General features: G+C 40.0%; 1 protein-coding gene across 1 annotated transcript in view; it reads left to right on the top strand.

The window, feature by feature from the left end:
- Positions 1-1,556: 1,556 nt before the first annotated feature.
- CHST15 (carbohydrate sulfotransferase 15) overlaps positions 1,557-16,709 on the top strand; it is a 56,616-nt gene continuing 41,463 nt past the window's right edge. Inside the window, exon 1 of the mRNA XM_083363273.1 lies at positions 1,557-1,643. The gene's annotated coding sequence lies outside the window, so the exon portion shown is untranslated. The remainder of the gene's footprint in view (positions 1,644-16,709) is intronic.

The raw sequence follows: 16,709 nt of genomic DNA, 5'->3' as shown, positions 1-16,709 counted from the left end.
GTTTGAGCTACACATTTTTCAGAAGCTGCAAGAACAAGAATGCGAATAATCAGCACAATATGCCTTTGGGAGACGGTTTGCCATGAATTTAATTAAACTGCTATAGACCTTCCAGGGCCAAGCTTCAACTTAAGTGCTAGAATATATTCGGTACAGTACTGCACCCCTGATTGAAGTTAGGATACTGAATGCTTATTTAACAGGATTACACGTGATAGCAGCGCTCAGATCTACCGGTATTGTCGTTTCAATATTGCATCCTGAGGGTATACATGATTGGAGCATATTAATTTTAATATTGGGGCTTAGTAATTAATTTTCTCAAAAGGGCACTTTCTCAAAAAGTGGCCTCACCCTAACGGCATGACTCTTAAAAGCCAACTTTAGAATGCCACAGCCGAACGGAAATGTCCGAGCTTTTCGGGGTCCCTGCCCATCTTTTCCGCCTTTCTTCGTCCAAAAGTTGGAAGCCGCGCAGGGCAACAAGAAAGCCCCCGAACTGTCAAGAGCAGGCCTTTTCTTGGCTGGCCTATGGCAAAGCTTCCACCCCCTGGATTGAAGCCATCATAATGTGTGCTTGGGAGACTCCTGCAGTGTATGCCTCCCAGCATACACAAAGGACAGCACAGCAGGAGGCTAATGGTGCAGATCAGCAGAGGGGTTGGACAGCTCCGGGCGATAACTGCTCACTCAGGATAAGCCTAATGAGTTAAGCTGTTGACAGCTCCAGGCATGGTCAGCCTGGTGGGAAGCCAGGTTCTACACCCATTGTCACCTGCACTGGCAGGAAGCCCAGGTTTGAACTGATTGGATGCCATCCACCTGGGCAGGTACAAATAGACGCCAGGCTTCCCTGTTTCCCCAGTTCGTTCTGTTCAGAATAAACTCATCGTTACCCCAGCTCTGTGTCCGTCGCTATGCGAAGCACTCGACTTGACAACTCCAAAGCCAGGGAAGTTTTAATCAAACTTCTTCCTAATTTTAGCCCTTGCGGCTGCTCAGCGTTAATCTTCTAAATGGGTTTCTGCGCGGCTGCATCGCGCCGGCAAAACGACCAGCTCGGTGATGCCCGTCCCGTGCCACCCTGCTAGGGACTGTCTTGGCGGCAGAGATCGGCCTCCTCCTCCTCCTCCTCCTGTTAAACAGCAAGCCCCGCAGCAAAGCGAGGAAGCCGATCCAGGCGCCGCCGCTCTGCCACCCTGAGATCAACCCGGCGGTTTGTGGTGGGAAGGCGGCAGGTCAGGGGCACCACGCCCCCTCCCTCCCCCGGCCGTCCCCGCCTTCCTTCGCCCGGTGTGTGGTGCAGCGCGCGGCGGAAGCGCAAGCGAGCGCTTGGAGACGCGGCGCCGGCTCGAAGCGAGCCTCCTCCGACCGCGCGCCCGGCTCTTCCCAAGCCCCTCAGCTCAGGGGAGCGTGCCGGTGTGTGTGTCTGTGCGGGGGAGAGAAGGGAGGAGGCTCCGCGAGCCAAAGCCGGCGGGGAGCCCGCGGAGAGGAAAGGGCTCCGCTTGAGGTCTTGGCGACGGGAGATGCCGGGAGACTCGCGGGGTCCGCCGAGAGAAGAAGTTGCCTGGAAGGTGGAGGAGGAGGAGGCCGCGGCACGCGCCCGCCGCTGGATTGTGCCGGACCTGCATTGCTAAGCCAAGGTCAGTCTGGCTGTGTGTGTGTCTCTGTGTGTGTGCGTGTGTGGTGTGCAAGGGAGAGGAGGGCTCGCGCCGAGCCTCCCCAGGACTCTCCGCCTCACTTTGAGGGAAGTTGTGTGGAGCAAGGAGGGGCGCGCGCGCGCGCGCGTGCGTCTCCAGCCCGCGGCGGGGGTCTTTCGGACCCGGCGCCGTCCACTTCGGCCGCCGCGAGGAAGGACTAGAAAAGCTGCCTGAGCGGAAGGTGGCAACAGGCGCGGCGGCTCCAGTTTAGAAGAGCCAGGGGGTGCTGAGAAAAGCGATTGTTTCCTCTGAGGTGGCCAGCCGGGTCAGGGGAAGGGAGCTTAGAAACCCGCCGGCAGATGCTAAGGAGTCCAGGCTGCCTCTCTTCCCGCCTGCTTGCGGGCGGCGACGATTGGGGAAAAAAAAGAAGAAGAAGCAGAACTTCGGGCTGAGTCAGTTGCGTGGATTCTGCTGGTGTCCCAAAGAATTCAGCCTTCCGTCAGGGGGATTAGGCAGCGGTGGTGGCCTTGCCAACTTATCCAGCCAGCTTCATAGCCCTACAGGGATTTTTTATTTTTATTTTTTAGACTGTAATTGCTGTGCCACACCGTCTACCACGCTGCCGTGCCTGAATTTGTCTTCCGAGGAATTTTTTTTTTAAAAAAATGTTAACCGTATTTTAACAGTTTCCACAGGGGGAGCTATGCTAGCCTGTTACATCGAAATCAACAAAAACATCTTGTGGCATCTTTAGGACTCACGAGCTTGACTTGGTGGAGGTGTCCATGGATGTCACTCCGAATCAAAACATTTCGTGCATCTGATATAATAGATATATAGTCCATGGAATCTTATGCTGTGAGAGAGATGCTGATCCTTAAGAGGTTGCAAGCATTTGCAGGATTGGGAATATCGTACAGTACAAGACACTGAATATGAGGTAGTTTTATTTCCAGAACTCTGCAGTGATGTCCTTGTTATTTCTATCTTTACTTTTCATTGTTCACTGTCATAACTGAAATCACAGTGTCATCACTACTGTTTAGCACCATCATAAACGCGCCATGCCACTGAAATGGTGCATTCATAATATAGATGGAATATTGTGAAACTGATTTAATCCTGATCCAAATACAATGTCTTTTAATATCTAAGTGATTCACAGCATACATTTGTGCTATGTATATTTAGAAACATACAGTGCCATGTACATTTAGAAACAAGGGTTTATCTAGATCTTCATAGCTTTAGAATCAATAGGATTTGTGATAAGAATAATAGATTCCATAGTTTGACAGTAAGAGCTTCTAAGCTATTTATGCAGTGTAAGATGGATATGAAGGTTCCAGATAGGCTTATCTGGAAATTGATGCATATATCTTTCAGTTTTTCATTTGACTATTGAGAAGACCATGGATTTGTTTCTTTACACTATCAGTTAGTCTTTTTGTGGAAAATGCTATTTCTCAGGCAGTTTGGTTCAGGTGGTTTGATTAAATGGCTTGCCACCACAACAGATTTTTCTGTTTCATTTGTTTTTAAACCATCTCTAGAGAAGGTAACTTGTAGTATTAGTGTCATAGAGTCCTTGGATATTGACTCTTAGTGATATTTACTGTTCAGTGACAACTCCCTGCATGTTTTTAAAATCTTTTCTCATTTCCAATTGTTGGTAAAATAAAATTGAAAATGACTTTTGGATAGAAAAGGATAAATAATATTTTGTATGGTATGATCTTTAATGTTCTAATCGGATTTTAAAATTACCCCTTGCACTATTTAATGTGTTAGGTAGTAATAATGAGAAATGTAGGTTCTTGTGTCTGTTCCTTAATAGATAAAGTATATCATTAAATATCAAGGAATTCAGTAGAGACCTGGTGTTTGCAAACAGATAAGGACATTTAGCTTATAAAAAAGAAATCTCATGTGTTTTTCCAAACATTGTCAGTGTGAAGTGAGTCCTTGGAGGAACTGTGTAATAGCTGAGATAATGCAATTTTGCTGGTCTGCCAGTTGGGGATCAGTGATTGATTAATTGAAAAATTTGTATGGCAATTTGCCAGGGATAAATATTGAAACAAGGTATAACTTAGGCAGGATATATTTCTGTTTAATGCTTAGATAAGATAAGAGTGTCTTTGTGGTTAAAAGGTTCATAAACATGAGTATTTGTCAAAAAGTTTCTTTAGATAAATGAAATGAATGAAAAATTAATTTTATTTGCTGCAACTGCTTCAAAGTTTGTTAAGTTATTATAAGGCCCAAACTTTAAGCAGATAAATGTTATCTTTTCATTTTATCATCACAACAATTATTTGATTTGCAGAAGCGGTTTTTTAGAATATAAGATCACTGATAAATGTGAAGGACCAATGTTGGTATATTTACCCTGTTCATTACAAATTTCTTTTTGCATTTTTAAATACAGAGTACTTTATTGTTCAGTTCATATACCATAATAATAACCATGATTTCAAGACCATCAGATTTGATGCAAGTGAAATCCCATTTTGGATTTGTGAAGAAATAGCATATCTTCATTATTTAAATAAACATGTATCAAAAGTAATTCTTTTGTTTTGTAACTGGAAATGGATGGCTGGAAAAATATAAAATTCCATAATTAAAATAGTTCAGGTATTGCACACACTGTTTTTCTATAATTCTTAATAGATCGTATATATGACAAAAGCAGAAATGCTTTCTTATTTATTACTGTAGGATGGAGAAATGTTTCCGTGAATGACATTCATCTTTGTACTAGCTGCTGATTTTTGAAAGGATATTCCTAAAATCAAACTCTAAAAAATTCATAGGCTTCATTAAACAAACTGGATATTATTATTTAAAACCAGTCTTTTCGTGGTAGTGAACAATAATTCTGCATGATATCCTTATTGCTTCTGTCTTATCGCTATCTTATTTGTACATTTAGAAGGCATCGAGTCAGAAGAGTCATTTGATTCATCATAAGGCAAGTGATGTAAATTAATTTACCTGCAGAAAAGAACCCATTCTGTATATAAGGGTTACATATATTATGGACCCTAAAGGATTCCGGAAGAATATTCAAGGCAATATGTACCCAAAGTATACATGTAGTCCTCAATTTATAACCACAATTGAGACCCAAATTTCTGTTGTGAAGCAGGACAATTTGCTCCATTTTATGAACTTTCTTGCCACAGCTGTTAAGTGAATCACTGCAGTTGTTAAGTTAGTAACATAGTTGTTAAGTGAATCTGGCTTCTCCACTGACTTGTCAATAGGTCACAAAAGGTGATCTCATAACACCAGGACACTACAACTGTCATAAATATGAGCCAGTTGCCAAGTGTCCAAATTTGGATCACATGACCGTGGGGAAAGTGCAACGGTTGTAAGTGTGAAAAACGATCAGAAGTCGCTTTTTTCATTGCTGTTGTAACTTTGAACCATCACTAAACAAACAGTTGTAAGTTGAGGACTATCTGTATTTGGCATGAAACTCAAACTTGTTTTGTAATTTTAAACTTTAAACTCAAGATTTAAAAAACTGCTAAAATTTTCACTATGATGTGTTATTAATCACAGTGTAAAGCTTTATAATAGGTTCGATACTTTTGCTCAAGTATCATGATTGAATGCTTTCAACTGAATATAGGTACAAGATGAAGGACACATATTGATTTTTTAAAATTCAAAAGTAGGTATGAAGTGGGATGACCTGACAACATTATGAATGTTACTTTTCAAATAAATGTTGTTACAAACATGAAAGAAAATGTATTTTTATCCCACCTTTATTATTTTTAGAAATAACTCAAGATAGGAAATATATCTAAAATCTCTTCCTTCTCCTATTTGCCCCACAACAATTACCCTCTCGGGTGGCTTGGGAGACTGATTGGCCCAAAGTCACCCAGCTGGTTTTCATGTTTAAGGACTAGAATCTACAGTTTCTCATTTTGAGCCTGATGCCTTAACCACTAGATCAGGGGTAGGCAACCTTGGCTCTTTTATGACTCGTGGCTGGCTCAGGAATTCTGGGAGTTGAAGTCCACGAGTCATAAAAGAGCCAAGGTTGCCTACCCCTACACTAGATCAAACTGACTCTTTTGTTTCAATAAACAGCCTGAAATGGGATCACACGACCCCAGGATGTGTGTTTATACCAATCATAACTTCCAGTGTGGTTGTATGTAGTTTTGAAGTCCATTGTAACTTGAAATGGTCATTAAGTGACTTGTCATTAAGCAAAGACTACCTATATTGTTGAAGCTTTTAGCTCATCTCCTGTGTTGCTGATTGTTTTTTCTCCATGCTTGTTCTGTTTTGCTGACTTTGATATGTTTAATTCTTAGTTTTAAAAAACAGGTAAATGGAAAAATTCGGTGTAGGTGGTTACAGGTATTCCTTGACTTATGGACCACAATTGCGCCTGGAGCTGTTGATCTGATTCTTTTTTGTGACCCTTGGTACAACTGTCATTAAGTGAGTCACCCTGGTTGTTGTGCGAACCACATGGTTAAGTGAATATAAGCATATCTAATTTTTGCTGTAATGACAAAATAAATGCAAAATCACAGTCACATGATTGGGATGCTGGAATTGGTTCTAAATGCCAGCTGGTTGCCAACAGCCTGAAACGTGATCACATGACCCCAGGATGTGTGTTTACGCCAATCATAACTTCCAGCGTGGTTGTAAGTTGTTTTGAAGTCTATTGTAACTTCAAATGGTCATCAAGTGACTTGTCATTAAGCAAAGACTATCTGTATTGTTGAAGAAAAATAAGTGGTAGTTTTGTCCTTGTGTTACAAATTATCTATTACCGGTATCTGGAGGATCCTAACTTCATCAGATAATGTGCTGAGGGAGCAATTGGCACAGTTAATCAAATTCTAAGAGACTGAAACAAGAATGAAGATTCTGAGGAAATTTGCTTACTCCAAAGCAAAATAGATGGGTCAATTTTGAAATCCATAGTTCAATTATATCTAAGCGCTGCTGCATTCCAGTGGCAAGAGTGCTAACACAATCACCACAGAATAAGATCCTGATATGCATATCTTGATTGGATCCCATCATTTGGTATGATGGTCCTAAAAAGCATTTATCCAGCTTCTAAAAAAAAGAAAAAGCCCGTTTCACGGGAAGAGATTATAATGTGGAAACTTCTCTCATAGTTTTTCAGTGGGCTTATTGATGCAAGAAAAAAAAATGGTGCTGTAGAAGGTGCTATGGGGTATAGTAAGCTTTTATCCATATTGTTGCCAAGAGACTGCAGCTGAGTATGATGTAGCGGAAATTACTTTCTAGCTGAATCAGATGAAGAGTAGATCTAGATACTGTGATGGAGTGTGCACCTGGAGAAGCAGTGGGGGCAGAGTTTTGGCAAGCCGGAGCTTTCTCAGAGACCAAGCTAAGAGACAGTGCAGTTCTGAGTTGGAGGGTAGAAAGGGGAAGAAGTTCAGGGTAGCCACATTCTGGGACAGGAGTCTTCAAACTTGGCCCTTTTATGACTTATGGACTTCAACTCCCAGAATTCCTCAGCCAAGCATGCTGCCTGAGGAATTATGGGAGTTGAAGTCCACAAGTCATAAAAGGGCCAAGTTTAAAGACCCCTGTTCTAGGATTTTCAGAATATATCTAGTAGGTTAGAAGGTTATAGATTTAGTTTGGCAGATTCTGTCTATTAGATATAAGCATGTAAAGGATTGAATTGGGATTTTTCTGTGTCATCTCTGGATTTGAGCTTGATAGATAGTCTTATATAGTCACTATATCTCAGTTTCAACCTCCTTTCTAAAAAGGAAACTATATTGGTCCAATTTAAAAATTTAAAGATTATAGAAGTAATATATGACATTCAAGTAATTTAAGTATGAAAAATGCTAAATTATTGATATGTATTATTAATGGAGCTCTGAAATGTCTTGCTGGCTAAAACTTATTTATATCAGAGATGTCATTAGCTATTAAAAACTTTAACACTCCACCTTTAGACAGCAGTTGTGACATAGCACCAGTGTTAGCTTTTTGAGGTCCAGTAAAAATAATTTGTTAATATCACATGCAATATTAATTAGATTGCAAAATGCTAAGGGTTTTAGAGAAATGGTAATAATTGTTTTATCTCCACTGATAGTGAAAGATATTATCTGCTGATAGAGACTGAATACAACACATCTTCTGCAATTTCAAGGGAATGTCGTTAAGGCTATTCATTTTGTCTTACATGTACACCCACATTTCCTGTCCAACCACTAGCTATCTTTCCTAACCCCCACTCTGCCTGCAGTGGCCAGTTAACTCTTTAATTACATTTTGCTAAACTACAGCATTCACTTTTCACATGGACTTAAATCATTACTTTTCTTCTGTTTAATCATCTCCCCATTCTTTAACATTATAATCAGACTTTGTTGTCAAACATTGGATGCAAATTGAGAATGCATTTGGTCCCTTTTCGTAAAGTTTTATATTCCTTGTCTAGCTATTCTTTTGGTATTTCTTGTTGTTCAACTTTAAGTCAATACCCAGTTGACTTAAAGACTTAATAGACTGTTGCTCTATGATAATTTTTTTTAAACTTAACTCAATTGTTAAACAGTGTGCTTAATTTTTTTAAAGACCTTAATATCTTGTCTTTGAAGTAATTACTACTGCCTAGAACCAAATTATTGAGCACATTCATCCTAGACAAGAATGCTGTAGGTTCCCACTCCATGAAAAATTAGAATAGAAGGTTGGGACACCTATCCCATTTTATGGACTATTTTCACCCTGGAGATAAGATTAACAGTTGACTTAAATCTTTTTTTGAAAGGCAGGTAAGATAGAGTTATTCTTTACTGTGTTTATTTTACTTTTGTAATAATGTTTCCTATTTCTGTGACTGTCAAGAATGTTTAGATTCTAGTGGAATATAAATATAAGCTCTTTAGAAAAGAAGACTGCTCTTTTAGGAGCAATATCTACCCTGCTCAGTTCAATAATTAAATAATAATAATTAAATGTCTGTTACGTATCAGGGCTATATTTTTGTGGGAAGGGATTGCTACTGTAGAAGGACAGCATCCCGCCCCCCCACAAAGAAGGAAATATTTTGGGAAATATTAAAAAGGCAGAATATATTTCTCCAAAACATCTTAAAGTCAGAAAAGCAAGCTCAGTTTTCCTTAATAGCCCCAAGCAGAAACTAGGCAGAGGCCAGCTTTTAGAAATGCAGCTGTGATAATCCTTTCAGAAAGGTTGGAGCCAGGAAGCTAGAAGCTGATGAGATTAGGAAGACAAAGACCCCTAAAATCCCCCACCCAAACTCTAAGGACAGGAAACATAATAGGATTAACCCACCAATACCAAAAAGGACACACTGAACGTCAGGTCAAAGTTCATGCCACAGGAACAGGAAACAACCTCAAAAGCCCCAGAAGGTATAAAAACCCACCACTCCCAGCAACATGTGGTCAGCTTTCCCAGAGCCACGCTTCTGTCTGGATTTGCTCTTCAATAAAGCCCAACCTTCTTTCTAAAGCCGTCTCCATTTTGTTTATTCCTGGCTTGGACTGGACCCTGATGAAGATTTCTCTTTCAACACTACTTTATCTGCAGTTTATTTCTTGTAAACTCAGTTGACTAGGTTCAGGAAATAAAATTGGTAATTCAACAAATTGTTTATAAATGTCATATCAATCTTTAAAAAGTTGTCTCATCTTTTTTATTTTTACTTCATAATTCATAACTTTTAAAAGTGGTAGTGAATAAATCATTTCTGTACCAACCTTTGTGAAAGCCTAGATCCAGTTGAATCTATGTAGTTGAATCTGATTTTAATGCTCATGAAATAGTACAGTATCTTAATATTTAAATTAAATGCCATCTCCAAAACTTACCTTCAGCAATTTTGTTTCTTTTGGGCCACTATTTCGCTTTGTTAATCATCTTGCCATAATGGGAAATTTAAAAGCTTGAAAGGTATTACTTGACCTTATTTGGCTTAATAAATATATCATCTTAATATGAATTTTAGAATTAACAACCTGCTAGTTACAATTTCATTTTGTTGAATTAAAGTTGATGTTCGGTTTCCACTACTACTTATATACCTTTGCTGAAGTAATCTAAGGGGAAAAAATCTGCAAAACGTTTTTCTATGAAATTCACTGGAGACTCTTGCTGCTGTGGCTGCTGATCTCATGCATGTGTTTTGTGGGCTTTTTTTTTGGCTGACCTGAGTTCTTCTTAAATAGTAAGAAAACCTTCTGACTGTGTTCTAACAAGCTTCAGCTCAACTACAGAATATGAAATTGAAGATAGGATCTGCAGCAATTTCATGCTTGTTTGATTGCCTTAACTCTGCTTCTTTTAAATCTACTGCAACTTGCAAAACACTGGCAAACTATAAACTGCTTGTGACTCCCTGTCTCCTATCATAGCCAAATTGAGATAACAGTAACTCCTATCTTCTCTTTCCCTTCCTCATGTAATTTCCTCCTTTCTGCAGCCCCCTTATCCTTTCCATACATTTATTATTCCCTCTGCAAAGTTAATATCCAGTCAGATTGTCAAGAGTTTCACATAGAAATTTCATGCTTTCCAGGCATGATTACTTTTTCTTTGAAGACAACCAGATTGTGTTAAAAAGTGAAAACAAACACTCTGGCTTCATACAGTACTCTGGAACAGTCATGTTCTTCTGAATTCAGTGTATTTTGGCATGAAATGGGGAAGCCAGCTTGAAAATAAATATAAGGAAAGCATTCTCTGATAGCCTTACTTTTGTCTTTTAACCCCTGGGAATTATGAGGTACACTTAGATTGGCTAACAAGATAACTCTGTAAATCACCTTTACCAGCTTGATTCCTTCCAAATATGTTGGAATGATTATGACCACAATTTGTAGTCAACTATTTTAATATCAGCATACCTGAAGAATAACAGGCTTGGAAGGCATATTGTTTGTTTGTTTGTATCCTGCCTTTATTACTTTTACAAATAACTCCAAGTGGCAAACATATCCAACATATCTTCCTCCTATTTTCTCCACAACAACAACCTTATGAGGTGGGTTCACCTGATTGGTTCATAATCAGCCAGCTGACTTTCATGGTTAACATGGGACAAACTCATGATCTCCTGCTTTCTAGCCTGGTACCTTAAACACTATGCCAAACTGGCTCTCTGTACGAGGGGTTCCCATCTGTGGGCTGTGGCCCACTATGGGGCTGCAGCCGCTTGGCCACCAGGCCACCTCACACTTGTGCTAGTGGTGCCCCGAGCATCCCACCGGTGGCTAGCACCACCCCGCCCCTCAGCGTCCCACCAGCACTAGTGCCCCCTGAGCATCCCGCTGGTGCTAGCGCTGCCTTCCACTGAGCATCCCACAGACACTAGCACTGTCCGGAGCCTCCCGCTGGCAGTAGCACCGCCCAGCCTCCAAGTGTCCTACTGGCACTAGTGCCGCTCGTGGCTATTAGAAATTAGTTCTCTGTGTCTTATTGCTAAAGGATGACTACAACTTTGGAAGAATACATTCTGGGTACCATTTACTCAATAGTTTGAAGGCCTAATGTTACTTGCAGCATATGAACAAATTGTTTATGAATGTAGTTTACCATGAAATATATTTGCTTTATTTGACTTGCTTTTATTTATCTTGCTTATTTTCCCAATAACAACCTTGTGAGGGGGGTTGAAATGAGGGAAAACCTAATGAGCCCAAAGTCATCCTCCTGGCTTTCATGACTAATGGAAAAAGAAGAATTCATAGTCTAATGGTTTCTAGCTTGACATGTTTACTACACAAGACTTGCTGCCTTCTCTGTCACCTAAATGGTTGTCTCGCTCTTTCTCTTTCTCTATCACATACAGTATAGGTTTATATTATATATATGTGGGCAAATGCATAGACACGTATATATGCACAGAAAATTGTAAGAAGCCCATATATCTATCCATCCTTCCTTCCTTCCCTCCCTCCCTCCCTCCCTCCCTCCCTCCCTCAAAAATGTTCAGCAGGTTAAAAATCAATGTACCATTATAGTACTATTTAATTGAATGGTACTATGTAATTGTCTTCAAAAGCTCACTTTTGTAGTGTTTATTCGGCAGGAATCCATTAGGTTTCGATTCACAAATAACCAATTTGCTCAAAATGTTATTACATAAATTTGGATGACTGGAATTCAATATATGCTTACCTAAGAGTGAGTTTCTTTGAGCTGATTATGAATTATTTTTGCATAACATATCTTAATAAGAATGCAGGATACCAATCTTGGGTTGAACATGTGAGACTGACTGAATAAATCAGCATAATATAAAACTTAAGATTAATGAAGTCATGGTTATACTAGACATTTATTGCATTTGTTTTGCAAAACTCTTATTTCCTGGCGAAATAGGTGTATGATACAAGATCTAAAATCTAACACAAGGTTCATGTGTTTTAGAGATTTATAGAAAAGGTAAAAACTCATGTGCAGTTTGTTAGGGTATTTTATGTACATGTGTCAACTGAAGTCTCCAGGGAAGATTTCATTCTTTACTTTAGTAGCAAAAATAAACTTTCTGCTATCATCTGCTTATATTTTAATTATTTGTAGCTGTTATAAATCTTCAGAAACAGTGATGTTTTGTCTTCACAAAGCATCATAATGACAGCATATTTTTTTAAAGCCTTTGTATGAGAGTTTGCATGTGTCTGAAGATAATGCACTGAAGTCCTTTGAATTCTAGACTGCCACTTCTTGTGTCCATTAGTTCAGTTTCTCCCTTCCCTTCCTGGTTGATGAAAAGAGAGGATAGTAGGAGTGGGAGCTGGATCCCAGCAGTATCCTTTGGAGAGGTAACATTACAGCTCTCTCGGAAAGAGGCGTTCATGTGCCCTCTCCTCAAAGAATCCTATCACTTGATTCAATATACTAGACCAGGGGTAGGCAACCTCGGCTCTTTTATGACTCATGGACTTCAACTCCCAGAATTCCTCAGTCAGCTGACTGAGGGATTTTGGGAGTTGAAGTCCATGAGTCATAAAAGAGCTGAGGTTGCCTACCCCTGTACTAGACAGTTATTGATGTGTCTTCAACTGCCGGTTTTTAAGTGGTTGAAGTACAGCTGCAATGGATGATATGGATTATCTGGTCAGGTTTCAGGCCCAGGTTTACCAAAGAGACATCACTGAATATATATATAAATCATATCTGATAAGACAAAATTAGGGACAGTGTAATTTTCCTGCTTATTGTTTATCCTTTTTAGCTGCCAGCATCATACTACCACAATTTACCTTGTTGATTTACTTCCAAATATAAGATTTGAGTTGCAGGCAATTGCCATTCTTCAAAGACTGCTTAAGAAGCCTATATGGGGGCCTTAAGATATTCTTTTGATTAGATGCTAATATTGGAAACGATACTAAATCATTTTCTTCTTGAAAAAGTAATGCCATCCACGTACCTGGCATTTGTCCACAGAGGCAGCCAAGGAAGATTGGATGTGTGAATTATTTGCATACATGCTTTTTTTCCTGAAATAAAATATATTTATTGAGAAAGTGGCTGTAAACAATAAGTAGAGGCAAGGGAGAATGCAATGGCTCAGCAGTTAAAGTCGTTGAACTTGTTCAAAGTTACTGAGAAAGGGAGCTTTTTATACAGTAGTGCACTAGTGCAGGGCTTTTCAACCGGTGGTACGCGTACCATCAGTGGTACGCGAGCCCCTGGCTGGTGGCACATGAGCCCAGCCTAGCTAATTACAGTGGGAGAGGGAATGAATCAAAACGGAGTCACACAGACCTGGAGATCAGCTGGAGCTGCAGAGCTTGGCAGAATCCCCAGGATCTGTGGTGACATGCTAATTGGAGCTTCCGGTACACCTGGAAGAGAAAAGGAGGAAGGCGGCAAGAAGAAAAAGCATAAAAGGGCCTGTTTTCAGAGGAACAACGAGTGGAGCGAGGAAGGGTGAGTGAGCAAGTGGTATGTTTGGGGGAGAAGGGCTAGCAAGTGCCCAGCTCACTTGCAGAAAACATACTGCTTGCTAAGTGAAGCCCCAGGTTCAGTGCCGGGTAGCCCGCTGATCCTGGGGCTTCACTTAGCAAGCAGCCTCTTTTCTGCAAGCAAGTGAGCCGGGCAGGAGTCTGCGATCGGCTGAGCCGTGCTCAGAAGTCGCGCTGATAAATGCTGATCCCGGGCTCCTGCTCAGCTTACTTGCTTTCAGAAAATAGGCTGCTTGCTGCTGGGCAGGAGCCCGGGATCAGCGTTTCTCAGTGCGATTTCTGAGCGCGGCTCAGCTGATCCCGGGCTCATGCCCAGCTCACTTGCTTGCGGAAAAGAGGCTTCTTGCTAAGTGACAAAGAGTGAGAGAAGGAAAGAAGGAAGGAAGGAAGGGACAATGGCAGAGAGGGAAGGCACCCATCTAGTCCCACTCCCCTCCACCAGAGATCCACAGATTTCCCCCCCACACACACAGGCACCCTGCAACCTGAGTGATGAGCTGGCCACGCCCCCAGCTATTGATCACATGACCCTGGGGCACTGAATGAAGTATGAATCAGTTGCCAAGCATCCTAATGTAAATCACATGACCCTGGGGATGCTGCAACAGTCATAAATGTGAAAAATGGTCATAATTCACTTTTTTCAGTGCCGTTGTAACTTTGAACAGTCACTAAACGAATTGTTGTAAGTCGAGGACTATCTGTACTTTATCATTTTTCCTTTTTTTTTGGGGGGGTCACGTTTTTGACTCCTTGCTGGGCGACTGGTGGTACTCGATATTGCCTTATCCTAAAAGTGGTACAGTGGGTGAAAAGGTTGAAAAGCCCTGCACTAGTGCACTGTATTGAGTGTACTGAGCAATTCTTTGGATGCCTTTGTGCCAATTCACTTCAGTAATGAAATGGTTTAGATCAGGGGTGTCAAACTTGCAATGTCACGTGATGTATTGTGACATATTGCGACTTTTTTTCCATTGCCGGCAATGGGTGGGTGCTGTTTCACCATGACACATTTGGCCTGTGGACTGGCAGTTTTCCATTTTTTATAAATTTTTTTAAATTTAGACTTAGTTTACATTTCTGTTGTTTTCTAAATTACAGATTTTAGAATAAAAATTAATATAGTTGACAATATAGTTGTCTATTCTGTTTCCTTATTTAACTTGCTGCTAATGCGTTTTTCAATGAGGAAGTAAAAGCGGAAGACATGTCTGTACTAAGTGACAACATTTTTAGGATACTTAAACAGCTTTTAGCTTAAGGTTGCTGGAATCCAGTTTTGTTAAATCAAATTTGAATGATTTTATGTTGAAAGTATTTTCTATAAAGGTATTTTCTGTAACCATTCACTAACCATGACTCCACACAATTTTAGGAGTTCAAAAGCACTCACTAAATAATGCACAATTTTTGACTGGCACAATCTACAATTTGGGGATAGCTCTTGTTGTCTATATAATTAAATATATAAAACGTATCAAAAAAACTCCAGATGGAATTTACCAGTCATTTAACAGTAGCTTTCAAATGAATATACTATTATCCCTATTCTTTTGGGTTTTATCTTATCTCTTTTGGTCAGCAAGTGACAACAGTCAAAGGGGTGTCAGCTCCCAGCTAAAGTGTCCTCAGGGTCACTTAAGTAGTGCAGATGTGTGTAGAGCCTTCTTGGCTGCAGGATGTCTTCTGCCTTGTGTCCATTCCCTGTGGAAAACAGGCACAAGCTGTTGGGGATGAGTCTGTGTTGTCTGCATCTCAAACTTAAGCGCAAATGGTTCCTGTAGTCTGCAATGTTTTCTGGAAATCCGTTCATACTCTCGCACCATTCGAAGAGTGTTCCTCTCTCTGTAAAAGAATGCAAATGACCAGCTGACTGCAAGGAATATGAATTCTTCCATTCCCCACCATCCATTTAGAGCTGAAGAAGCTTCTTGGATAAGAAGAGAAACGTCTTCAAAGAAAAACAAGAAACTCCAGTTGCCTCCTGAAAAAGCACCTTTGGGACAGCCATGACATGGATGACCGAGAATCTCCATAGACATTTAGCTATGCGTTTGGGATGAACACCCTTCGAATGGTGTGGGAGTATGAATGGATTTCCAGAAAACATTGCAGACTACAGGTGAGTGAGGATTGGTCTAATAGGCCATAAAATAATCTATATCAAATAGTAGTGCTCCCTGAATACAATAAACAATCCTGCCTAACTCCTCTCACTGAAGCAATTGCATCATTTAAGTGACCTTGTGGGATAAATTGGATCTTTAAGTGGGAGTTTTCATGAAGCTTATATAACAACAGTAATAGCCATCTGTTATAGAATTGATAAATTTATGCTATAGTCGAGTGCTTGATGATGTACAAAGAAAAAAACTAAGATCAATAAAAGCAGCACATACAGTGAATTGTGTTTTGCCGTATTCTTAGCCATGTACTTTTTGGCTAGATACTATAAGATAAAAGCATGATCAAAGGAAAGTGATCCATTTCCAGATTGTTTCTCTTTGAGGATTTATATTGTTTCTACCTATTCTTAACAATTTTGTATTTAAATGTTTGCTATACAATTTGCTGATAGTAAACTAATTGGTTAGTAATTAGTTGGTAAGTCCCTTTTCCATTTCCTGTTGGCGGGCACTACAGTATTTATTTCTGTATTTCAGTCCCTGGGGACCATTGTAGAGTAATCAGTAGAAAAGAACAGAGGGCTAAGACCAGGTTCCATCATTCTAAGATATTTTGAATTATTTCTGATGTTAAATTTTCTTTATTTGTACCCCCCTGCCTTTTTTTTACAAATAACTCAAGGCTGCGAACATCCAATACATCTTCCTTTCCTCCTATTTTTCCCATAACAACCCTGTGAATTTGTTGGACTAAGAGAGAGTAACTTGCTCAGTTACCCTCAGTTGATTTTACATTTGACTTGATTTCAAAAAAGTGTTCCTTTGTTAAATTAGGGTTCCTCAATTTTATCCAGAATCAAAATTTTATCCAGAATCAAAAATAACCATTACATTCATAGTAACTGGATATAGAATAATAATAATATTTCAGATATAAAAAGTTTTGACTTTGACTTACA

The sequence above is a fragment of the Vipera ursinii genome (assembly GCF_947247035.1).
Source record: "Vipera ursinii genome assembly, chromosome: 5".
In the NCBI taxonomy this organism is placed as follows: domain Eukaryota; kingdom Metazoa; phylum Chordata; class Lepidosauria; order Squamata; family Viperidae; genus Vipera; species Vipera ursinii.
Note: the sequence above shows the minus strand (reverse complement) of the source record. Positions and strands in the feature narration are given on the sequence as shown.